General features: G+C 48.2%; 1 protein-coding gene across 3 annotated transcripts in view; it reads right to left on the reverse strand.

Annotated features, from left to right (window-relative positions):
- The window catches only part of AP1S1 (adaptor related protein complex 1 subunit sigma 1), a 339,237-nt gene that overhangs the window by 78,051 nt on the left and 235,931 nt on the right, over positions 1-25,255 (reverse strand). The gene's annotated exons all lie outside the window — the stretch shown is intronic.

The raw sequence follows: 25,255 nt of genomic DNA on the forward strand, positions 1-25,255 counted from the left end.
TTATAGGCATGAGCCACCATGCCCAGCTGACAAAATATTTTCTAGGATTTTACATATTCTTTGTAGTTTTTAGAATTAATGGCTTCATATATTATCTGCTGTAATTTACTTAATGATTTAGTAATTGCTAGTAAACTGTCCCCTCCTCTTAAACAAACAAAAAAAAAAAACCCTGACTGGGCGCGGTAGCTCACGCCTATAATCCCAGCACTTTGGGAGGCCCAGGCGGGTGGATCACGAGGTCAGGGGATTGAGACCATCCTGGCTAACATGGTGAAACTCCGTCTCTATTAAAAAATACAAAAGGCCGGGCGCGGTGGCTCACGCCTGTAATCCCAGCACTTTGGGAGGCCGAGGCGGGCGGATCACAAGGTCAGGAGATCGAGACCACGGTGAAACCCTGTCTCTACTAAAAATACAAAAAATTAGCCAGGCACGGTTGCGGGCGCCTGTAGTCCCAGCTACTCGGGAGGCTGAGGCTGGAGAATGGCGTGAACCCGGGAGGCGGACCTTGCAGTGGGCCGAGATCGCGCCACTGCACTCCAGCCTGGGCGACAGAGTGAGACTCCGTCTCAAAAAAAAAAAAAAAAAAAAAAATTAGCTGGCATGGTGGCGGGTGCTACACGGGAGGCTGAGGCAGGAGAATGGCATGAACCTGGGAGGCGGAGGTTGCTGTGAGCCGAGATCGCGCCACTCTACCCCAGACTCTGCGACAGAGCAAGACTCTGTCTCAAAAAACAAAAAACAAAACCCTGATTTGTATTTAGCTTTTGTCAATTTTCATAATGTAAACTTGGTGTAAATACTCCCACTGTGGCTGAGGTCCTCATGCACACCACCACTGATTTAACAACCAGCTCACAGAATTCTTTTTAAAATAATTTTTATTTGTCATTATTTCTTATTGAGACAGGGTCTCGCTGTGTTGGGCAGCGTGGTCTTGAACTCCTGGCCTCAGGTGGTCCTCCCGCGTCAGCCTCCCAAAGTGCTAAGCAATGAGCTCTCAGGGTCCAGTACGCTTTGGAAACTTTCAGAATGTTCTTTGATCCCAGTGTTCGGAATTTCACAGTGAGTGCGTCCTGCTGGGCATGTAGTGGCTCTTAAATCTGCCAACATGGCTGGGCACAGTGGCTCATGCCTGTAATCCCAGCACTTTGGGAGGCTAAGGTGGGTGGATCACCTGAGGTCAGGAGTTCGAGACCAGCCTGGCCAACATAGTGAAACCTTGTCTCTACTAAAATACAAAATCGGCCGGGTGTGGTGGCGGGGAGTCTGTAATCCCAGCTACTCGGGAGGCCGAGGCAGGAGAATCCCTTGAGCCTGGGAGGCAGAGGCTGCTGTGAGGTGAGACTGTGCCACTGTACTCTTTGCACTCTAGCCTGGACAACACAGTGAGACTCCATCTCAAAAAAAAAAAAATCTGCCAACATGTGCCTTGAGGTGTGGGAAATTCTCTCAAGGATTTTGTGGAAATTCTCTCCCCTCTGTTTTCTCTTCTGAGCTCTCACCATTCAGAGTTGTGCCTCCTGAGTGAGTCCTCTCATTTCATATTTTCTCTTCTCTTTTCTTTTTCCTCTTTCTTTCTTTCTTTTTTTTTTTTTTTTTTTTTTTTTTTTTTGAGACGGAGTTTTGCTCTTGTGGCCCAGGCTGGAGTGCAATGGCGCGATCTCTGCTCACCACAACCTCCGCCCCCTAGGTTCAAGCGATTCTCCTGCCTCAGCCTCCCGAGTAGCTGGGATTACAGGCGTGTGTCACCACACCCAGCTGATTTTGTATTTTTAGTAGAGACGGAGTTTCTCCATGTTGATCAGGCTGGTCTCGAACTCCTGACCTCAGGTGATTCGCCCGCCTCAGCCTCCCAAAGTGCTGGGATTACAGGCTTGAGCCACCATGCCCAGCCCTTTTTTTTTTTTTTTTTTCTGCTTTCTGGATGACTTCCTTAATTAAAACCTTCCAACCCTTCTATTGTGTCTTTCAAATCTGCCATTACAGTTTTTTGTTTGTTTGAGAGGGTCTCGTTCTGTCACCTAGGCTGGAATGCAGGGGCTCGATCTCAGCTCTCTGCAACCTCTGCCTCCTGGGTTCAAGCAATTCTTCTGCCTCAGTCTCCTGAGTAGCTGGGAATACAGGCACGTACCACCACGCCCGGCTAATTTTTGTATTTTTTGTAGAGATGGGGTTTCACCGTATTGGCCAGGCTGGTTTCGAATTCCTGACCTCGTGATCCACCCCCCTTGGCCTCCGAAAGTGCTGGGATTACCAGGTGTGAGCCACTGCGCCTGGCCTGAAACCATAGTAATTGGAAGGTTTTAATTAAGGAAATCATTCAGAAAGCAGAAAAGAAAAAACAAAGAAAAAAGAAAAAAATAGGAGTACAGTGGCACGATCTAGGCTCACTGGAAACTCCACCTCCTGGGTTCAAGAGATTCTCCTTCCTCTTTAACCCAGGAGGATTCAAGCCTCTTGAGTAGCTGGGACTACAGGAACCCACCTAGCTAATTTTTGTATTTTTAGTGGAGATGGGGTTTCACCATGTTGGCCAGGCTGGTCTTGAACTTCTGACCTCAGCCTTGGCCTCCCAAAGTTCAGGGATTGTAGGCGTGATCCACTGCACCCTGCCAAAAAAATTAAAAAATATTTTTTTAAATTGCATAGAACTACGCAGACACACACACACACACACACATACATGCACACACACGAGTGCATGTCAAAACTACTGCAATCTGAATAAGATCTGTAGTCTAGTTAATAGTATTGGACCAATGTCAATTTCCTTATTTTTATATTGTACTGTATCAGGATTGTGTTGGCAATTACTCGACTATTTACATTTGTCAAAACTCATTGAACTATGTAATTAAATGGATGGTTTTTAGTTTATATAAATTATAGCCCAATGAAGCTAATTTTAAAATATAAAATATTAGGCCAGGGATGGTGGCTCATGCCTGTAATCCAGCACTTTGAGAGGCCAAGGCAGGTGGATTACTTGAGGTCAGGAGTTTGAGACCAGCCTGGCCAACATGGTGAAACCCTGTCTCTACAAAAATTAGTCAGGCCTGGTAGTGGGCACCTGTAGTCCAGCTGCTTGGGAGGCTGAGGCAGGAAAATTGCTTGAACCTGGGAGGTGGAGGTTGCAGTGAGCTGAGATCGTGCCACCGCACTCTAGCCTGGGCGACAGAGCGAGACTCCACCTCAAAAAATAAATACATAAAATACAATAAATAAAAATACAAAAATTAGCTGGGCATGGTGGTGCCTGCCTGTAGTCTGTTACTCTGGAGGCTGAGGCCTGAGAATTGCTTGAACCTTGGAGGCAGAGGTTGCAGTGAGCCAAGATCACGCCACTGCACTCTATCCTGGGCCACACAGGGAGATTCTACATCAAAAAAAAAAAAAAAAAAAAAGAAAGAAAGAAAAAGAAAAGAAGAAAAAAAAGTAAAATTGTAATCCTAGGCCCATCCCTCTTCTCCCGGTGCCAACGCCTCAGGATTGGATGTCTAGTGATAGCAAAATATGTGTGGCAACCCAGGTAGCCTCTTTTTACCCTTTATCCTATAAACCTCTCTGACATTTGAAGTTGTGATCACTTCCTTCTCAAAACTCACGCCTCTCTAGGTCGACCCCCCTCTTCCCCCTCCTGCTCTGCCCCCTTCCCTCTGCCCTGCTGGCTTCTCTTCCTCTGCCTGTTCCGCAATTGCTGGGCATACCTGTGCTCCCAGTGCCCACAGCACCATCCACTCTGAACCATCTTTGCCATCCAGGCCCACCAGAGGGAGCTCTGTCCCCTGCTAACGCTGCCTGCTGGCTCTGGGCGATGGTCAATTACCCAGTCACCCATAAAAACCACCTTTCGTTCATCCAGTAAACCATAATGTTGCCACGGCAACTACTGCCTTCCTTGTGTTTTCCTCCTTAGCCAATTCTGTAGGCTAATTCTAGAATGACTGTTCCTGCGTGGTCAGTCTCCCCATCAGTGTCCATGGCAGCTTTTATAAGACTTCATGACAATACCATGTCCCTGCATGTTCAGCCGTGCCAGGCAGCTGGAGGAGGGCAGGGACGGTGCATAGACCAGTGGGCAGAGCCTGGGGAGGTCTCTGTCAGCCTGCGGTTGCTCCTGCCAATCATCATAGGCCCTTTGTGTCCCTTCTAGGCTACCAGACCCAGGGGCCCATCCCCAGTTCCTGTTTCTTTGTTTGTTTTGTTTTGCTTTGTTTTGTTTTGTGAGATGGAGTCTTGCTCTGTCACCCAGGCTGGAGTGCAGTGGTGTGATCTCGGATCACTGCAACCTCAGCCTCCTGGGTTCATACATCTCCTGTCTCAGCCTCCTGAGTAGCTGGGACTACAGGTGCCCACCACCACACTTGGCTAATTGTTGTATTTTTTAGTAGAGATGGGGTTTTGCCATGTTGGCCAGGCTGGTCTTGAACTCCTGACCTCAGGTGATCCGCCCACCTCAGCCTCCCAAAGTGCTGGGATTATAGGCGTGAGCCACTGTGCCTGGTCCCCAGTTCCTGTTTATACTAGGAAAACTCCCTCAAATATTCCATTTTCTCCTTTTACTACTTCTTCCTCCAGGGTCTCAGATATAACATCTAAAGAAGCACCAAAAATGTTGTTAATCAGCATACATTTTTTTGTGGGTATGTTAATAATTAATATTTTAATGCAATATTTTTTTAAAAATCACCACAAAACATCTATAATAAACATAATATCACAATTTTAAGTAAAGACAGAGTCAGTGTACTGAGATTTCCTTTTGCCACTGGATGCTTCGTTTAGCATATTTTCCATCTTCTGTTCTTGTTTTTGTTTTTAGTTTTAGAGACAGAGTCTTGCTTTGTCACCCAGGCTCTAGTGCAGTGCTGTGACTATAGCTCACTGCAGGCTTGAACTCCTGGGCCCAAGCGATTCTCCCACTTCAGCCTCCCGAGTAGCTGCGATTACAGACGCACGCTGCCACGGCTGGCGAATTTTTTGTATTTTTAGTAGAGACAGGGTTTCACCGTGTTCCCCAGGCTGACCTCAAACTCCTGAGCTCAGGCAGTCCACTTGCCTCAGCCTCCCAAAGTGCTGGGATTACAAGAGTGAGCCACGGCGCCCGGCTATTTTATCTTTTGTAGAAATGGAGGGGTCTCACTATGTTGCCCAGGCTGGTCTCAAACACCTGGCCTTGAGTGATCCTCCTGCCTTGGCCTCCAAAGTGCTGGGGTCACCAGAGAGACACAGTGCCCAGCCTATTTCCCATTTTAAAAACACAAGAGGCCGGGCGCAGTGGCTCACGCCTGTAATCCCAACGCTTTGGGAGGACGAGGCGAGTGGATCACAAGGTCAAGAGTTCGAGAGCAGCCTGACCAACGTGGTGAAATCTCGTCTCTACTACAAATACAAAAATTAGCTGGGCGTGGTTGTGGGCGCCTGTAATCTCAGTTACTGGGGAGGCTGAGGCAGGAGAATCGCTTGAGCCCGGGAGACGGAGGTTGCAGTGAGCCGAGATTGTGCCACTGCACTCCAGCCTGGGCGACAGAGCGAGACTCCATCTCAAAATAAATAAATAAATAAAAATTAAAAAAAACAAACAAACACAAGAAAGCCAGTTCCCTGCTTGACCTTGCATGCCCCTGCCAGTGAACAATGTCTGCCTTTGTTCTCCTTTTCCTCTGGGACCCACTCCAGACAGGCTCTTGTTCTCAACACTCCAGGGAAGCTGTTCTGGATGAGGTCATCAATCACCTCCCCATTGTCTGTGCTCCTCTTATTCAACTGTAGTATTTGACAGAGGAAGTCGCTTCCTCCTTGAAACTCTCCTCTCTTGGTATCTTGGCCTCTCATCTCCGTTGGTTCTCTTCCTACTCCTTGGCTATTTCTTCTCTGAGTTCTTCTACCATCCTGACCCTAAACATCAGCATGCGTTTAGACCTCCTCTCCATCCACACTCCCTCCCTGAGGGATCCCATCCAGTCTTACGGCTTTAAATGACTGTCATAGTCCATTTTGTGTTGCTATAAAAAAAAATACCTGAGGCTGGGTGACTGATCGACTGATTGATTGATTGATTGAGATGGAGTCTGGCTCTGTTGCCCAGGCTGGAGTGCAGTGGCTTGATCTCAGCTCACTGCAACCTCCACCTCCCAGGTTCAAGTGATTCTCCTGCCTCAGCCTCCTGAGTAGCTGGGATTACAGGCACGTGCCACCATGCCCAGCTAAGTTTTGTATTTTAAGTAGAGACAGAGTTTCACCATGTTGGCCAGGCTAGTCTTGAACTTCTGACTGCAGGTGATCCACCCTCCTCGGCCTCCCAAAATGCTGGGATTACAGGCGTGAGCCACCTTGCTTGGTCAGAGGCCAAATAAAAAAGTTTTATTTGCCTCATGATTCTGATGGCTAGGAAGTTCAAAACTGGGCAGTTGTATCCGGTGAGGGCCTCTTTTATAGAGATGAGGTCTCACTGTGTTGCCCAGGCTGGTCTCAAACTCCTGGGCTCAAGCAATTCATCCACCTTGGCCTCCCAAAGTGCTGCTTCCAATTATGGAGGAAGGTGAAAGAGAGCTGGCGTGTGCAGAAATCACATCGTGAGAGAGAAAGCAAGAGAGAATGGGGAGAGGTGCCAGGCTCTGTTTAACAACCCTGCTCTTGAGGGAACTAATAGAGTCAGAACTCACTCACCTCCCATTCAGGGAAGACATTAATCTATTCATGAGGGATCTGACCCAAGACCCACACACCACCCATTAGGCTCCACCTCCAACACTAGGATCAAATTTCAACATGCTGAGGTCAGATGTGGGGGCTCACACCTGTAATCCCAGCACTTTGGGAGGCCAAGGTGGATGGATAGCTTGAGCCCAGGAGTTTGAGACCAGCCTAGGAAACACAGTGAGACCTCATCTCTACAAAAAATACAAAAATTAGCTGAGTGTGGTGGTGCATGCCTGTAGTTCTAGCTACTTGGGAGGCCAAGGTGGGAGGATCACTTGAGCCCAGGAGTTTGAGGCTGCACTGAGCCATGATCATTCCACTGCACTCCAGCCTGGGCAACAGAGCAAGACCCTGTTAAAAAAAAAAAAAAAAGCGAATTTCAACATGAGGTTTGGAGGCATCAAACACCCAAACCATAGCAATGATGTTATATCCATCCTTTATAGAATGGTAATTTCTTTTTCTTTCTTTCTTTCTTTCTTTCTTTCTTTCTTTCTTTCTTTCTTTCTTTCTTTTTTTTTTTTTTTTTTTTTAAGATGGAGTCTTGCTCTTGTCACCCAGGCTGGAGTGCAATAGTGAAATCTTGGCTCATTGCAACCTCTGCCTCTAGAGTTCAAGTGATTCTTCCGTCTCAGCCTCCCGAGTAGTTGGGATTACAGGCACGTGCCACCACACCCAACTAATTTTTGTATTTTTAGTAGAGATGGGGTTTCACCATATTGGCCAGGCTGGTCTCGAATTCCTGACCTCAGGTGATCCACCTGCCTTGGCCTCCCAAAGTACTGGGATTACAGGTGTGAGCCACTGTGCGTGGCCTAGAATGGTAATTTCTAAATTTTCATCTCCAGACCAGACCTCCCCCCGACTTCCAGATTCATGTCCCACAGATGGCCCCATTGGACTTTTCTACTTGTCGGTCTAACAGGCATCCCATTCTTAATATGCCCTCATATGGAGCTCTAGCCTCCTCCACCCCAACCTGCTCCCTCCCCCTTCTCCCAGACACCTCCATCTCTGAAATGCAAATCCATCCTTCCAGGTACTCAGGTCAGATCTCTTGTTGTCATCCTTGACTGCTCTTTTTTCCATTGCAGTGTGTACCCAGACCATTAGCAAACTCGTCAGCTCTGCCTTCAAAATGCATCCAGCATCCAACCTCTCCTCCCCTCCTCCACCGACCTCACACAGAGAGGAGCTACTGTCACCTCTGGCTTGAACCACTGCAGTAACCTTCTCACTGGCCTTTGAGTGTTTTTGTTCTTGCTTTCCTTTTATATCTACTGAGATATGTTTTATTGGACTAATTATGGACTTATCAGCATCTCATATGTGCTTGAGAAAAATGCATGTTCTTTCAATTTCTGAGACCAGAATTCTGTGTGTGTGTGTGTGTACAATGAGTATATATATTCATTAAATCAACCTTATAGCTGTTTTGTGTAATTCCTCTCTATTCTTATTTCTTCTTCTTCTTCTCCTCCTTTTTCTCCTTCTTCTCCTTCTCCTCCTCCTCCTCCTCCTCCTCCTCCTTCTTCTGAGACAGGCTCTTGCACTGTCACTCAGGCTGGAGTGCAGTGGTGCAATCATAGCTCACTGTAGCCTCAGCCTCCTTGGCTCAAGCCATCCTCCTGCCTTAGCCTTCCAAATTGCTGTGACTACAAGTGTGTGGCACCATGCCCAGTTAATTTTTAAATTTTTTTGTAGAGACAGGAGTCTCACTTTATTGCCCAGGCTGGTCTCAAACTTCTGGCCTCAAGTGATCCTCCCACCTTTGCCTCCCTAATTCCTTGGTATTCTTTTTTTTTTTTTTTTTTTTTTTTTTTGAGACAGAGTCTCGCTCTATGGCCCAGGCTGGAGTGCAATGGTGCGATCTCAGCTCACTGCAACCTCCGTATCCCCGGGTTCAAGCTATTCTTGTGCCTCAGCCTCCCGAGTAACTGGGATTACAGTCGTGTTCCACCACACCAGGCTAATTTTTTGTATTTTTAGTGGAGACGGGGTTTCACCATGTTGGCCAGGCTGGTCTGGAACTCCTGGCCTCAACTGATCTATCTGCCTCAGCCTCGCAAAGTGCTGGGATTGCAGGCTTAAATCACCGCACCTGGCCTGTATTCTTAATGCAATTTTTTTCTGCTTAAGATATTAATTGTCCAGGCATGGTAGCTCATGCCTGTAATCCCAGCACTTTGGGAGGCTGAGGCGGGTGGATCACCTGAGGTCAGGAGTTCAAGACCAGCCTGACCAACATGGAGAAACCCCATCTCTACTAAATAGAAAAAATTAGCCAAGACTGGTGGCACGAACCTGTAATCCCAGCTACTCAGGAGGCTGAGGCAGGAGAATCACTTGAACCCGGGAGGCGGAGGTTGCAGTGAGCCAAGATTTCGCCATTGCACTCCAACCTGGGCAACAAGAGTGAAACTCTGTTTCAGAAAAAAAAAGATATTAATCACTAATACATGTAAATATCTCACTAAACCTATGAATATGTCCATTTCTTTTTATAATTCTGCCAGTTGGTACTTTATATATTTTAAGTTATTTTATTTTATTTTATTTATTTTTTGAGATGGAGTCTCGCTCTGTCACCCACGCTGGAGTGCAGTGGCGCAATCTCGGCTCACTGCAACCTCTGCCTCCTGGGTTCAAGCGATTCTCCTGCCTCAGCCTCCCAAGTAGCTGGGATTACAGGCGCCTGCCACCACGCCTGGCTAATTTTTGTATTTTTAGTAGAAACGAGGTTTTGCTGTGTTGGCCAGGCTGGTCTCGAACTCCTGACCTCAGGTGATCCACCCACCTTGGCCTCCTAAAGTGCTAGGATTATAGGCATGAGCCACCATGCCTGGCCTTATTTTAAGCTATTTTAAATGTATACATGCTAGTATTGTGACTTTTTTTTCCAGTACATTGAACATTTTTACCATGATGCTATTATCATATCACAACAGTCAGTCCTTTAAATCATTACAATGCTTTTTGCTTTAAAGTCTTTCCGTTCCTCAAGATCTCAATTTCTCTTTCATATCTTTCTTCTAAGGAAATCTTCATCTTCAGCCTAATCAAGAAATGGAATATTTGAATAAACTATTGATAAACATGAACAAATGACAATTAGTTATACATATATATTTTTGAAACAGGGTCTTGCTCTGTTACTCAGACTTGAGTTCAGTGGTGCCATCACGGCTCACTGAGGCCCTGACCTCCCAGGCTCAAACAATCCTCCCACCCCAGCCTCCTGAGTAGCTGGGACTACAGGCACCTGCCACCATGCCCGGTTAATTTTTAAATTTTTTGTAGAGACAGAATCTCTTTAGGTTGCCAAGGCTGGTCTTGAACTCCTGGGCTTGAACAGTTCTCCTGCCTTGGCCACGGAAAGTTCTGGGCTTACGGGTGTGACTCCCCTTGCCAGACAGGCTTCTTTTAGGTTTTTAGGACCTATCCACAGGCGAGTTTCTCTAGGAGGTGCATTGTTGGGTATTCAGTTTACGTATAACTTAGTTTTCACTACTGAGCCAGATGCTGTTCGGATGACCGTGCTCACCTGTGCTCCCATCACTGCCCATGTCTCCCGAGTCGCCCTGCCATCAGATGGGTATAAAATTCCCAATTACCAGTGAGACTGAGTACCTTGTAACATGTTTGTTAGCCATTTAGGTTTCATAATCTTTGTCCTCCCTGGTGGTCTAGTGAGTAGAATAATAATATCATCTAAAAGAAAAGTAAAGAAAAAAAAAAGGAAATAATTATCTTTGCCTATTTTTCTTTGAGTTGTTCCCTCCCTTCCTCCCTCCCTCCCTTCCTTCCTTCCTTCCTTCCTTCCTTCCTTCCTTCCTTCCTTCCTTCCTTCCTTCCTTCCTCTCTCTTTTCTTTTCTTTTCTTTCTTTTCTGTTCCTTTTCTTTTCTTTTCTTTTCTTCTCTTTTCTTTCTTTCCGGGTTCTTGCCCTGTTACCTAGGCTAGAATGAGGTGGTGTGATCTTGGCTCACTGAACCTCAACCTCCTGGGCTCAAGTGATTCTCTCACCTCAGCCTCCTGAGTAGCTGGGACTATAAGCACATGCCACCACAGCTGGCTAATTTCTGTTTGTTTGTTTGTTTGTTTTTGTTTTCGTAGAGACAGGGTCTCGCCATGTTGCCCAGGCTGGTCTCAAGTGATCCACCCGCCTCAGACTCCCAAAGTGCTGGGATTACAGGCGTGAGCCACCATACCCAGCCGGGTTGCTTGTCATTTTCTTATTGATTTATTGGAGTTTCTTGGATATTCATTGCTTGTCAATGTCAGACATTGCACGGGTCTTTTCCCAGGGAGACACCCGTATCTTAACTGTTTCTGCAGTGCCCTTTGTTGAATGGAAAACTTATTTTTCCATGTGGTTTGTGTTCAGGGGATCCAGCTCAAAAAGCCTTTCCCTATATGGAAGTGTCAAAGGGATTCTCCTACACTTTCAGCTGTTAGTGTTGTGCTTTTCTGTTTCACATTTAGGTCTGAGCCTTTTGGGAGTTCACCTCTGTGATGCGTTTGTTAGTCTTTTGCTATGGATTTTTGTTTGTTTGTGTTTGAGAGGGAGTCTCGCTCTGTCACCCAGGCTGGAGTGCAGTCGTGCGATCTCAGCTCACTGCAACCTCTGCCTCCCGGGTTCAAGTGATTCTCCTGCCTCAGCCTCCCCAGTAGCTGGGATTACAGGCACCCACCACCACACCTGGCTTATTTTTTTCTTTTTTTCTTTGAGACAGAGTTTTGCTCTTGTTGCCCAGGCTGGAGTGCAGTGGCATGTCTCAGCTCGCTGCAACCTCTGCCTCCCGGGTTCAAGCGATTTTCCTGCCTCAGCCTCCCGAGGAGCTGGGATTACAGGCACTCACCACCATGCCTGGCTACTTTTTTTTCTCTCTTTTTTTAGTAGAGATGGGGTTACCATGTTGACCAGGCTGGTCTTAAACTCCTGACCTCAAGTGATCCGCCGGCCTCAGCCTCCCAAAGTGCTGGAATTACAGGTGTGAGCCACCGTACCCGGCCTGCTATTGATTTTTAGTGTTTATGATAATGAAAAACCATAATCTCTGCCAGGCAATTTTTTTGCAATTTACTGAGGTTCCTTGTAACCCAGAACGTGGTCAACATCTGTAAATGGCCCATACGGGGCCATCTTGAGGCCCTGACTCAAAAACAAGCAAAACCTAAAAGAATAGAAACAGAAAGATGAGATCCACAGAACACGTTCATGTATGTAAACTTAAGACATAGAAATTAAACAGTATAATATAACTTTCAAAACTATATTAATAAGGCGGGGCGCAGTGGCTCACGCCTGTAGTCCCAGCACTTTGGGAGGCTGAGGTGGGCGGGATCACTTGAGCCCAGGAGTTCGAGACCAGCCTGGGCTACATGGCAAAACCCTGTCTCTACAAAAAATACAAAAATTAGCTGGGCTTGGTGGTGCACGCCTGTAGTCCCAGCTACTTGTGGGGGCTGAGATGGGAGGATCACTTGAGCCCAGGAGATCGAGGCTGCAGTGAGCTGTGATCGCACCACTGCACTCCAGCCTGGGTGACAGAATGAGACCCTGTTTCAAAAAAAAAAAAAAAAGACTATATTAACATACACACACGCTCACACACACACACATGCATACACACACACATATCTATTTCTAGATGGAGTTTTTCTCTGTCAACAGGCTGGAGTGCAGTGGCGTGATCTCAGCTCACTGCAACCTCTGCCTCCTGGGTTCAAGCAATTCTCCTGTCTCAGCCTCCCGAGTAGCTGGCACTACAGGCCTGCGCCACCACATCCAGCTTATTTTTTTCTATTTTTAGTAGAGATGGGGTTTCACCGTGTTAGCCAGGATGGTCTCGATCTCCTGAGCTCCTGATCCGCCCGCCTCAGCCTCCCAAAATGCTGGGATTACAGACGTGAGCCACTCCACCTGGTCTATTAATATATTAAAACATACTTAACATATATTCAGTGAATTGGAGTGAGTGGGCACCGATGGAGGAGGGGAGGTAGAAGGCACAGGAGTGCAGTGGGAAATCTGATGAGAGATGAGCCTTGTTCAGACTGTTGGCAATGAAATGATCTGAGATGTGTAACCAGATCAGCTCTCTGCACTGAGGGCTAGACAAAAGTCCTTTAAGCCGGGTGCAGAGGCTCACGCCTGTAATCCCAGCACTCTGGAGAATCCCTTGAGGCCAAGAGCTCGTGACCAACCTGGGCCACATGGCAAATCTCCCATCTCTACAAATAGTTTAAAAATTAGCTGGCTGTGGTGGCTCTGGGACCATGTGTGGTCCCAGCTACTCAGAAGGTTGAGGCAGGAGGTTGACCTGAGCCCGGGAGGTGGAGGCTGTAGCAAGCCGAGATCATGCCACTGCACTCCAGAGTGGGTGACGGAGCAAGACTCTGTCTCAAAGGAAGAAGAAAAAAAAATAGGCTAGGTGTGGTGGCTCATGCTTGTAATCCAACACTCTGGGAGGCTGAGGCAGGTGGATCACTTGAGGTCCAGAGTCCGAGACCAGCTTGGTCAACATGGTGAAACCCTATCTCTACTAAAAATACAAAAAATTAGCTGGGTGTAGTTCCACATGCCTGCAATCCCAGCTACTCGAGAAGCTGAGGCAGGAGAATTGTCTGAGCCCAGGAGGAGGAGATTGCAGTGGGCCGAGGTCTCGCTACTGCACTCCAGCCTGGGAGACAGAGTAAGACTGTCTCAAAAAAAAAAAAAAAAAAAAAAAAAAGAGAGAGAAATTGGCTAGGCATGGTGGCTCATGCTTGTAATCCCAGCACTTTGGGAGGCCGCGGCGGGTGGATCACCTGAGGTCAGGAGCTAGAGATCAGCCTGGCCACCATGGTGAAACTCTGTCTCTACTGAGAATATAAAAATTAGCAGGGTGGCGTGGCAGACACCTGTAGTCCCAGCTATTCGGGAGGTTAAGGCAGGAGAATCGCTTGGACCTAGGAGGCGGAGGTTGCGGTGAGCCGAGATAGAACCATTACACTCTAGCCTGGGTAACAGAGTGAGACTCTGTCTCAAAAAATAAAAAAAGAAAAAAATTAAAAAATAGAGGGAAATTGATTCACAGAGACAGGTCTGCAGTGGCAGTACCATATGAAGACGAAGGCAGGGATTGGAGTGATGCTTCTACAAGCCGAGGAATGTCAAAGCTTGCCAGCAGACCACCGGGAGCTGGGGGAGAGGCATGAACAGATTCTCCCTGTGGGCCTCATAAGGAACCAGCCCCGCGGATACCCTGGTCTTGGACTTCTGGCCTTCAGAACTGTGGGACAATAGATTCCTTTTGTTTCAGACAATCAGTCTACTACTTTGTGATGGCGGCCCCAGGGAACTAGGAAGAGCAGTTAGCCCCGCCCCGAGGTGCGTATGAGGTCTTGATCTGGTGCCTGGAGGATGAATCTTGTGGGGACAGCCAGGCTCACCCTCAGGTTCCTGGGCTCAGCCTGCCCTCCGGTTTTAAGCAGCGAAGCCACAGGAAACCCTTGGCTGTTTTAGCATCAAATCAGTACAGTGGTGCTCTGGGGCATCTCTGACTTACTGAACCAAATTTCAGGCCTGGATATTCTCAACACGGGTGTCTACAATGCAGCCTCCTTCTGTAAGGGAGGAAGACGAGAAAATGCTGAATGCTTGGGCCTCTCAACTCTGACATGAGAAGGCCCAAGAGGTCGTCTCTGCTGCGTCCATCTGGTCTACCTCTGCCGCATAAAAAGAGATACTTCCGGTGCTCTTGACAGAGGCTCCTCCCTGCTCAGGGCAGAGAATCCCAACACTGCGTATGTGTCAGGAGAAAGCTGGCTCTGCCAGCCATGAGTGGCCTGGGCTTGGACTGGTTAATTAGAGGGAGGCAGTCCGCTTGCCTGAGCATGCTATCATGGGAATCAAACAGGCACAGGGCCGGGCGCGGTGGCTCACGCCTGTAATCCCAGCACTTTGGGAGGCCGAGGCGGGCACCTGAGGTCAGGAGTTTGAGACCAGCCTGGCCAATATGGTGAAACTCCGTCTCTACTAATAATATAAAAATTAGCCGGGCGTGGTGGCACGTGCCTGTAATCCCAGCTACCCGGGAGGCTGAGGCAGGATAATCGCTTGAACTCGGGAGGCGGAGGTTGCAGTGAGCCGGGATCATGCCACTACACTCCAGTATGGGTGACAAGAGTGAAACTCTGTCTCAAAAAACCAAAAAACAAATCCAAAAAATGCACATTGCAAGTCTACCCTAGGCAAGCCACTTAACTCTTCACTTTCCTATCAGTACAAGGGAGATAAACATACTTGCTCCACAGAGATGTGAAGATCAAATAAAGGAATGCTGTGGTTTCAACCCTTTTTCATGTCTGGCCGGGAGGCAGAGGATGCCGTGAGCCAAGATCACGCCACTGCACTCCAGCCTGGGTGACACAGTAAGACTCTGTCTCAAATAACAACAACAACAACAACAAAACTATATTAATAAGGCTGGGTACAGTGGCACATGCCTGTAATCCCAGCTACTCGGGAGGCTGAGGCAGGAGAATCACTTGAACCTGGGAGGCAGAGGTTGCAGTGAGTCGAAATCGTGCCACTGCACTCCAGCCTGGGCAACAAGAGTGAAATTCTGTCTCCAAAAAAAAAAAAAGCAAGTGAAATATGATTGCATCTGCAAGGCTGGAGGCCACAGTTACCAGGGGTGATGGAGCTCCAGCCCCTGGCAAGCCCTGCGTGGTGGCCTGAGGGCTGTGGCCTCACTCTGTCTGGAAGCCTAGAGCCCTTTCAGGACGTGCTGGGTTGAGAAACCGAGGTTGGGGAGGTATGAATTAATGTGTATGCATGAATCCTGGTACCAGCCCTGACTTATACCAATGGCTCATAAAGGGTTGCGTGATTATGGCAATCAGGGCAATTCTGGAAGGCATGGGAAATGCCCCCACCTGGCAGGGGCTGTCAATGGCCTGCGTTGGTCACGGAGAATAAAGTCACGCAGTCCTCATCTGGCATTACGGGCCCTCTTTTCCCAAAGATTCACATTTTGAATTTTTTTTTTTTTTTTGAGACAGAGTCTTGCTCTGTCGCCCAGGGTGGAGTACAGCGGCACAATCTTGGCTCACTGCAACCTCCACCTTCCAGGTTGAAGCGATTCTCGTGCCTCAGCCTCCTGAGTAGCTGGGATTATAGGCACGCGCCACCAAGTCTGGCTAATTTTTGTATTTTTAGGAGAGATAGAGTTTCACCATGTTGGCTAGGCTGGTCTTGAACTTCTGACCTCAAGTGATCTGCCTGCCTCAGCCTCCCAAAATGCTGGGATTACAGATGTGAGCCACCATGCCCAGCTACATTTTTAACTTTTTTTTTTTCTTTTTTTTTGAGACAGGGTGTCGCTCTCTCTCCCAGACTGGAATACAGTGGTGTGACCACGGCTCACTGCAGCCTTGACCTCCTGGGGCTCGAGTGATCCTCCTGCCTCAGTCCCCCAAGTAGCTGGAACTACAGGAACATGCCAATGCACCCGACTAATGTTTTATTTTTTTGTAAAGACGAAGGTCTTGCTATGTTGCCCAGGCTGGTCTCGAACTCCTGGCCTCAAGGCAATTTTGAATCTTATAGAAACAGGATGCCAGAATCTGCAAGGCTACAGATTCTTCGAATGGAGTAGAGCTTCCGGGCATCCTGTAGCCACCCCACAAGAAGCCTGCAGCCAGCACCAAAATGAAGGCTGATAATCTCGGCCTCATGCCCACTCTCACTCAGCAGAGGTGGAGTCACTTCAGGACTTCCGGAGGGGGTTGCTGGTGGCAGATCTTGAGTCTTTTACCTGGCCAGCACCTGCCTTGAGCCAGGTCTCAGGGAGGATGTACCATGGGCCCCCAGTCCTGCCCACAGTCCTTCCCCTCGCTCCAGGCTTCCCTACCACTCCGGCCTGCGTTAACGCAGCTTTCAGTCCCAGGACCCTCAACTCCAGGACTGGGTGCCAGGCTTGTTTTCTCCGGGTTTGCTGCTCCACACGCTTTTCTGGGCCCCAGTTGCTCTTGACCTTAGCAAACCACAGCTCCTGGAACTCCACCTTGATGATGCCGACCTGACTCCCCGCCCCCTCTTCCCCTGCACTGCCTCCCGCCCTTGGATCCCACCAGGAGGCACTGAGCTAATCAGGCTGATGATCACCCAGGTTCAATTCCACTTTCCCCCTCCCCCCCCCCGGCTACGACATGCTGTAAATTTCCTTAGCTTCCTGGCTCCCCTGTGAGTCCTGCCTCTCGTCAGGCGGCCTGACTTAGGAAGCCGCCAGCTCCCCGACCTGCTGTATCATCGCAGATGAATCAGGCCTGCCCACCTTGGGGGTGTCATTTCAACAGGCTCTACAGAGTCACATCACCCTCCACAGCGAAGCACGACTGGTCACGTCGTCCGCCCGGGTCTAGCACAACCCCCAGAGATCTAAATGGCAAGACCCCTCCTGTTCTTCAAAAGCCATATTATAATCTGCCTGCAAGAGAGCTGAATTTTACAAGATGCTTTGGAAAATGATTTCCCTCATCTCCATGCATCTCCAGGGCAGGCGAGAGGCATACATTTTCATTTATTGGACAGGAGATGGTCCTTGAACTTCCAGCCTCCTGTCAATCTTGCCCCACCCCCCAGGGTGTCTGGCGATTCAGGGTGACCTGAAAAGACTCAGAGGAGGAGAAGGAGAAAGATCAGACGCTGTGTTTATGCTCAAGCCGAGGGCCCCCCGGGACGCAGAAATAAGCCCTGCTTACCATTCCATTTGTCTTGATCCCTTCCAGAAAGGGCCGTGGGAGGAAAGGAAAAGAGAGTGAGCCCCAGGGGGCCCACGGCTTGCACTGTCTGAGCTGGGCTCTGTGGCCCACGGAGGCTGGCTTTCTGCGGGGTTGGGGTAAGCATGCGTGAAGTAACCAGAACAAGTGAGAATCTGGTCACATCGTGTTGATACAAGCTCAAAAGGGTCATAAGAAGGACAGGGTGAATGTAACAGGAGACTGTTTTGTTTCTGCTTTTGTTTTTTTTTTTTAGATGGAGTTTCCCGCTGTCGCCCAGGCTGGAGTGCGGTGGCACGATCGCAGCTCACTGCAACCTCTGCCTCCCACCCGGGTTCAAGCAATTCTTCTGCCTCAGCCTCCCAAGTAGCTGGGATTACAGGCACCCGCCATCACACCTGGCTAATTTTTGTATAGATGGAGTTTCACCATGTTGGCCAGGCTGGTCTTGAACTCCTGACCTCAGATGATCCACCCGCCTCGGTCTTCCAAAGTGCTGGGGTTACAGTGTGAGCCCCTATGCCAGACAGTAGATGTTTAAAAAACTTTGTGGACACATCTGTAATCCCAGCACTTTGGGAGGCCGAGGTGGCAGACCACTTGAGGTCAGGAGTTTGAGACCAGCCTGGCTAACATGGTAAAACCCCCATCTCTACTAAAAATAACAAAAATTAGCTGGTGTGATGGCAGGTGCCTGTAAATCCCAGTTACTCAGGAGGCTGAGGCAGGAGAATTGCCTCAGTGGAGGTTGCAGTGAGCTGAGACCGTGTCACTGCATTCCTGCCTGGGTGACAGAGTGAGACTGTCTTAAAAAACAAAACAAAACAAACAAACAAAAACAGCTTTGTGGAGATGAGTTGTTTTTGTTTTTTTGTCTTGAGATGGGATTTGCTCTGTGGCCCAGCCTGGAGTGCAGTGACATGATCATAGCTCATTGCAGCCTCCAACTCCTGGGCTCAAGTGATCCTCCCGCCTCAGCCTCCCAAGCAGCTGGGACTACAGGTGTGCACCACCATGCCTGGCTAATTTTTTGTAGAGATGGGGTCTTGCTATGTTGTCCAGGCTGGTCTTGAACTCCTGGGCTCAAGCAATCCTGCTGCCTTGGCCTCCCAAAGTGTTGGGATTACCTGGCCAAGAGAGATTAGTATGTTTGTTTGTTTGTTTGTTTTTGAGACAGGGTCTCACTCTGTTGCCCAGGTTGGAGTGCAGTGGTGTGATCTCAGCTCACTGCAGTCTTGACAATCCGGGCTTAAGCAATCCTCCCACCTCAGCTTCTCAAGTAGCTGGGACTACAGGCAGGCACCACCATGCCCAGCTAATCTTAAAACTTTTTGTAGAGATGGGGGTTTCACCACGTTGCCCAGGCTGGTCTTGAACTCCCAAGCTCAAGAGATTCTCCTGCCTCGGCCTCCCAAAATGCTGGAATTACAGGCCTGAGCCACTGCGCCTGGCCAAGGGAGAGAAGTTTTGATTTAATTAAAGTTAACAAGCATTCATAAGGCATCTTCTATACACAAGGCACGGTGTTAGGTGCTGTGGGGTACGGAGAATAACAAAGCCTCATCCTCACCCTGGGGTGAACAAGGGGAAATGATGAACACAATGAGAGAAGTAGACAAGGATGGTATCAGAGAGGGCTTCCTGGAGGAAGCAGAATTGGAGTTGCAGGATGGGTCAGGTTCTAGAGAGAGATATGTGGGAAGAGGAGGGTAGAGAAGCTGCTGGGAGGCTGAGTGCGGTGGCTCATGCCTATAATCCCAGCACTTTGGGAGGCTGAGGCGGGCAGATCACCTGAGGTCAGAAGATCGAGACCAGGCTGGCCAACATGGAGAAACCCCGTATCTAATAAAAATACAAAAATTAACTGGGTGTGGTTGTGGGCACCTGTAATTCCAGCTACTGGAGAGGCTGAGGCAGGAGAATTGCTTGAGCCTGGGAGGCGGATGTTGCAGTGAGCCGAGATCACACCACTGCACCCCAGCCGGGCAACAGAAGGAGACTCCGTCTCCCAAAAAGTATAATAGTAATAATAATAAGAAGTAGCTGCGGGCAGTTTGGCAATCCACATGCCACGTGGCCGGGACATGGGTGGGTGTGGGAAGAAATGGAGTCAGGAGGAAAATGAGACCAGATTCCAGCGACGTTGAAAACCATGTTGAGGTGGAGATATTGCTTTAATCAGAAGGCCAGGGTGTTCGTGTTGGAGCAGGTGAATTGCATAACTGGGAAGGCAATGGTGGGCTGTGGCAGGAAGCAGTGATTGGCAGTGATTTACAGAGCAGCTGTAAGGTGGATGGACGCCATGGGCTGGCTGCAAGGAGATGCCCATGAACCGAGTCATGGGTCTGGCAGGAACGGCACCAAAGGTCAAGCGGGGGTATGTGTGCACCTGCGTGACGGTGAGCAGCAGTGCAGGTGGCCCGAGGTGAGCCCGGAGGGGTGGTCCCTGAGTGCCTCTTTGCCTTTACGTCCTGTGTTAGTCCCTTCTTACATTGCTGTAAAGCAACACCTGGGGCTGGGTAATTTGTCAAGAAAAGAGGTTGTATTTTGGCTCTCGGTTCTGCAGGCTGTCTGAGAAGCATAGCGGCATCTGCTTCTGTTGAGGGCCTTAAGAAGGCTCACAATCATGGAGGAAGGCGAAGAGGGAGCCAGTCACATGGCACACGCACGCACGAGAGAGAGAGAGAGAGAGAGAGAGAGAGAAAGAGAGAAAGTGCTTTTTTTTTCTTTTTTTTTTTTTGAGATGGAGTCTCGGTCTATCGCCCAGGCTGGAGTGTGATGGCACAATCTTGGGTCACTGCAACCCCGCCCTCCCAGGCTCAAGCAATTCTCCTGCCTCAGCCTCCCGAGTTGCTGAGGTTACAGGTGCCTGCCACCACACCCAGCTAATTTTTGTATTTTTATTAGAGATGAGGGTTTCTCTATGTTGGCCAGGCTGGTCTCGAACTCCTGACTTCAAGTGATCCGCCTGCCTCGGCCTCCCAAAGTGCTAGAATTACAGGCGTGAACCACCATGCCTGGCTGGAAGTGGTCTTTTAACCTATTATTTATTTATTTATTTGGAGACAGGGTCTCCCCCTGTTGCCCATGCTGGAGTGCAGTGGTGCGATCATAGCTCACTGCAGCCTCAACCTCCCAGGCTCATACAATCCTCCCATCTCAGCCCCGGAGTAGCTGGGATTACAGGTGTATGCCACCATGCCTGGCTAATTTTTTTAACTTTAGGTAGAGACGGGAGCAGGGAGGTCCCACTATGTTGCCCAGTCTGGTCTCAAACTCCTGGGCTCAGTCGATCCTCCTGCCTTGGCCTCCCAAAGTACTGGGGTTAGAGGCGTGTGTCACTTTGCCTGGCCTCAACTCTTTGAAACAACCAGGTCTCCCGTGAACTAACTGAGTCAGAGCTCATTCATTTCCAAGGGGATGGTGCTGAGCCATTCATGAGGGATCTGCCCTCATGACCCAGTGCCAGTAGGCCCCACTACTGACATTGGGGATAACATTTCAACATGAGATTTGGAAGGGACATGCATCCAAACCATATCAAGCTCCCACCAGACTCCTCTCTCTGTGACTTAGTGTATCTGCGTCCAACTATCTCTTTGCATCTCTATGCGTTTGGATTTCTTGGTTTCTGCAAAGTGACAGGGCCAGCCTTCTGTCTTGCTTCAAGTCCAGCCATCACTCTTCTATGGTTGGAGGAAGAGAGAGAAGAAGAAACTTAAGAGGGAAGAGCTGCAAAGAGAGAATTATGATGTAGCTGATGGGAAGCTGATGTAGCAATAGCTCATGTTTTCTCTCTCCCACTGTCTTTCTCTTTTAGAACTTTTTATATGCCAGAATTTGTTTCAAGCATTTTACATATATTAACCCAGTTCATCCCAAGAGTTGTCCCATGGGGAGGGCACATAAGTGATGGATAAGAACACAGACTTGAGCCGGGCACTGTGGCTCACACCTGTAATCCCAGAACTTTTGGGAGGCTGACGTGGTAGGATCATTTGAAGTTAGGAGTTTGAGACTAGCCTGGGCAACATAGCAAGACCCCGTCTCTATTTTTAAAAAAGGTTAAAAATTAGCTGAGTGTGGCAGTGCACACCTGCAACTACTTGGGAGGCTGAGGCAAGAAGATTGCTTGAGCCCAGAAGTTTGAGGCTACAGTGAGCCATGATTGTACCACTGCACTCCAGCCTGGGTAACAGAGCAAGACCCTATCTCAAAAAAAAAAAAAAAAAAAAAAAAAAAGAACATGGGCTTGACCAGATGCCACCCTGTTTTCTAATCCCAGCCTCATACCCGTTGGTTTCATGATCTTGGGCAAGTTGCTAGGATGTCTGCCTCAGTTGCCCTCATTGGTGGACTGGAAATAATGAAAGGTACTTTGCACATGGTAGGTGGTCATTTCATTTTTTTTTTTTTTAAATACAGAGTTGTTTTGCTCTTGTTGCCCAGGCTGGAGTGCAATGGCACAATCTTGGCTCACTGTAACTTCTGCCTCCTGGGTTCAAGTGATTCTTCTGCCTCAGTCTCCCAAGTAGCTGGGGTAACAGGCATGCGCCACCACACCTGGCTAATTTTTGTATTTTTAGTAGAGATGAGTATTCACCATGTTGGCCAGGCTGGTCTTGAATTCCTGACCTCAAGTGATCCAGGTGCCTCAGCCTCCCAAAGTGCTGAGATTACAGGCGTGAGCCACCATACCCAGCTACTCAGTTTGTTTTGTTTTGTTTTGTTTCACAGCTGAGGGAGCAGAGGTTCAGAGAGAGAAGGTTACTTTCCCAAGCTCATGCAGGTAGTAAATGGCTCACCAAGAGTGGACCTGGGCAGCCTATGGGTGGGGGTGCTATGTCCCTCCTCTCCGTTGCACAGATAGGATGAGAGAGTGGGAAGGTGCTGAGATTTCAGTTCCAGATGGGATGTGGGGTCTGTAGCCCTGTAAAGTCCCCCCTCCCATGGCCACCGATGCCTATGGGAAGCAGGAGGCAGGTCTGAAAGTGAAGACGTATGAATTCAGCTCAGTTTTGGAAACTGAGCATTGTTCATTACTGGGTATGTACTCCAAGGAAAAATAAACTATTCCACCTGCAAGACACCTGCACCTGTATGTTTATTGCAGCACTATTCACAATAACAAAGACATGGAATCAACCTTGGTGTTCATCAATGGTGGATTGGATAAAGAAAATGTGGTACATGTACGCCATGGAATATTATGTAGCCATAAATAAAAGAATGAAATCACGTCCTTTGCGGCAACATGGATGCAACTAGAGGCCGTTATCCTAAATGAATTAACACAAAGACAGAAAACCAAATGCCACATGTTCTCACTTATAAGTGGGCGCTAAACATTGAGTGTATATGGATGTAAATATGGGAACAGTTGACACTGGGGACCCCAAAAGCAGACAAGGAGGGAGGGGGGCAAGGGTCGAAAAAATACCTATTGGGGCTGGGTGCCGTGGCTTATGCCTGTAATCCCAGCATTTTGGGAGGCCAGGGCAGGTAGATCACTTGAGGTCAGGCGTTCGAGACCAGCCTCGCTAACATGACAAAACTCTGTCTCTACTAAAAATATAAAAATTAACCAGGCCTGGTGGTGCACGCCTGTAATCCCAGCTACTCGGGAGGCTGAGGCAGGAGAATCGCTTGAACTTGGGAGATGGAGCTTGCGGTGAGCTGAGATTGTGCCACTGCACTCTAGCCTGGGTGATAGCAAGTCTCAGTCTCAAAAAAAATACCAAACAAACAAAAAAAACTACCTATTGGATACTATGCTCACCACCTGTGTGATGGATTTATTCAGACTCTAAGCCTCAGCACCACACAATATACCTTTGTAACAAACCTGAACATGTACCCCTTGAGTCTAAAATTTAAAAAAAAAAAAAGGTCAGGTTCATGGTAATTTTTTATCTGCAACTTTTCTAATTTTTTTTTTTTTTTTTTTTGAGACGGAATCTCGCTCTGTCGCCCAGGCTGGAGTGCAGTGGCCAGATCTCAGCTCCCTGCAAGCTCTGCTTCCCGGGTTTACGCCATTCTCCTGCCTCAGCCTCCCCGGTAGCTGGAACTACAGGCACCCGCCACCTCGCCTGGCTAGTTTTTTGTATTTTTTTCATAGAGATGGGGTTTCACCGTGTTAGCCACGATGGTCTCGATCTCCTGACCTCGTGATCCGCCCGTCTCGGCCTCCCAAAGTGCTGGGATTACAGGCTCGAGCCACTGTGCCCGGCCCACTTTTCTAATTTTTTATTTCCAATTTTGCTGAATTCCAGAAAAACACGTACCACTTTAGAGCAAATAGGACACAATGCTAACAACTGATATCTCCAGGTGAAGGTTATATGGGGTTCACTGTTATATATACATATATATGTGTAATTTTTTTTTTTTTTTTTGAGGCAGAATCTCTCTCTGTTATCCAGGCTGGAATGCAATGGTGTGATCTCGACTCACTGCAACCTCCGTCTCCCAGGTTCAAGCCATTCTCCTGCCTCAGCCTCCTAAGTAACTGGAATTGCAGGCATGCACCACCATTCCTGGCTAATTTTTGTATTTTTAATAGAGTCAGGGTTTTACCATGTTGACCAGGCTGGTCTTGAACTCCTGACCTCAGGAGATCCACCTGCCTTGGCCTCTCAAAATGCTGGGATTATAGGTGGGAGCCACCATGCCCAGGTAAGTTTCACTTTTTAAAAATTTGTTGTTTTAACTTCTCTGTAGATTTGCAAATTTTCAAAATTAAAAAAAAAATAAAAAAGGCTGGACATAGTGGCTCACACCTGGAATCTCAGCATTTTGGGAGACAGAAGTGATTGGATCATTTGAGCCTAGGAATTCAAGACCAGCCTGGACAACGCAGCGAAGCCCCATCCCTACAAAAAAAAAAAAAAAAAAAAAAATTAAAAATTAGTCGGGTGTGGTGGCTGACACCTGTAGTCCCAGTTACTTGGGAGGCTGAGGCTGGAGGAATTATTGAGCCCAGGAGCTCAAGGCTGCAGTGAGCAGTGATCACACCACTGTGCTCTAGCCTTGGCGAAAGAGTGAGACCTTGTCTCAAAAAAAGAAAAGAAACAGAATTTTGATGGCAAATATGAAAATAATCAAGTGTAACGGAGTATTTTTCTCACAGGAGAGGCCAGGAGGGGACCGCTGAGAAGAGGTATGGTGCCTGCAGGTGCTCAGGGCATCCAGGAGGGGGCAGCAGAGTCCAGGTTCTGTCTCAGGTTAGGCTTTGAAGCGGGTGGCTGGTGGGAGAGACCTTCGAGAATATGGTGAATCCTGAGCGGCATGGCTGGAATCATAATAATTTTTAAAAAGCGTCCTAGGAATATTAAGGACAGCGATGAAAGAGGCTTTAGAAACCTAGTGCTTATTCGGCAGAAGGCAAGACTGAGTCCAAATAGATTTTTCCCAGATTTAACCTAAGGGAATTCATGAGAAAGCTGAAAATAGAGCTCAGGTCTCTATCTCTTTAGATGCATGGAAAGAAATATCAGCCCATTTTCAGAAGGAGAGCTTGGAAAATTTGGTTTTCTTTGATAGGAAATGAGTGTCTCTGTGTGTGTGTGTGTGTGTGTGTGTGTGTGTGTCTGTCTGTTTGTCTGTCTGTCTGTCTGCCTTGCCTCCTGGACACCAGCAAATGGTGTCAGTGAAGTTCAGGGAATGGTCCTCTTCCCACTGCAAATCTCTGTCTTGTTATCTTGAACCCCAAATGCATCAGATTTTATGTTCTAGAGGAAGGGAGGAGAGAGACAGTCTGGGAGGTTAGAAACAGGAGCT

The sequence above is a fragment of the Macaca thibetana genome, chromosome 3 (assembly GCF_024542745.1).
Source record: "Macaca thibetana thibetana isolate TM-01 chromosome 3, ASM2454274v1, whole genome shotgun sequence".
NCBI lineage: Eukaryota > Metazoa > Chordata > Mammalia > Primates > Cercopithecidae > Macaca > Macaca thibetana.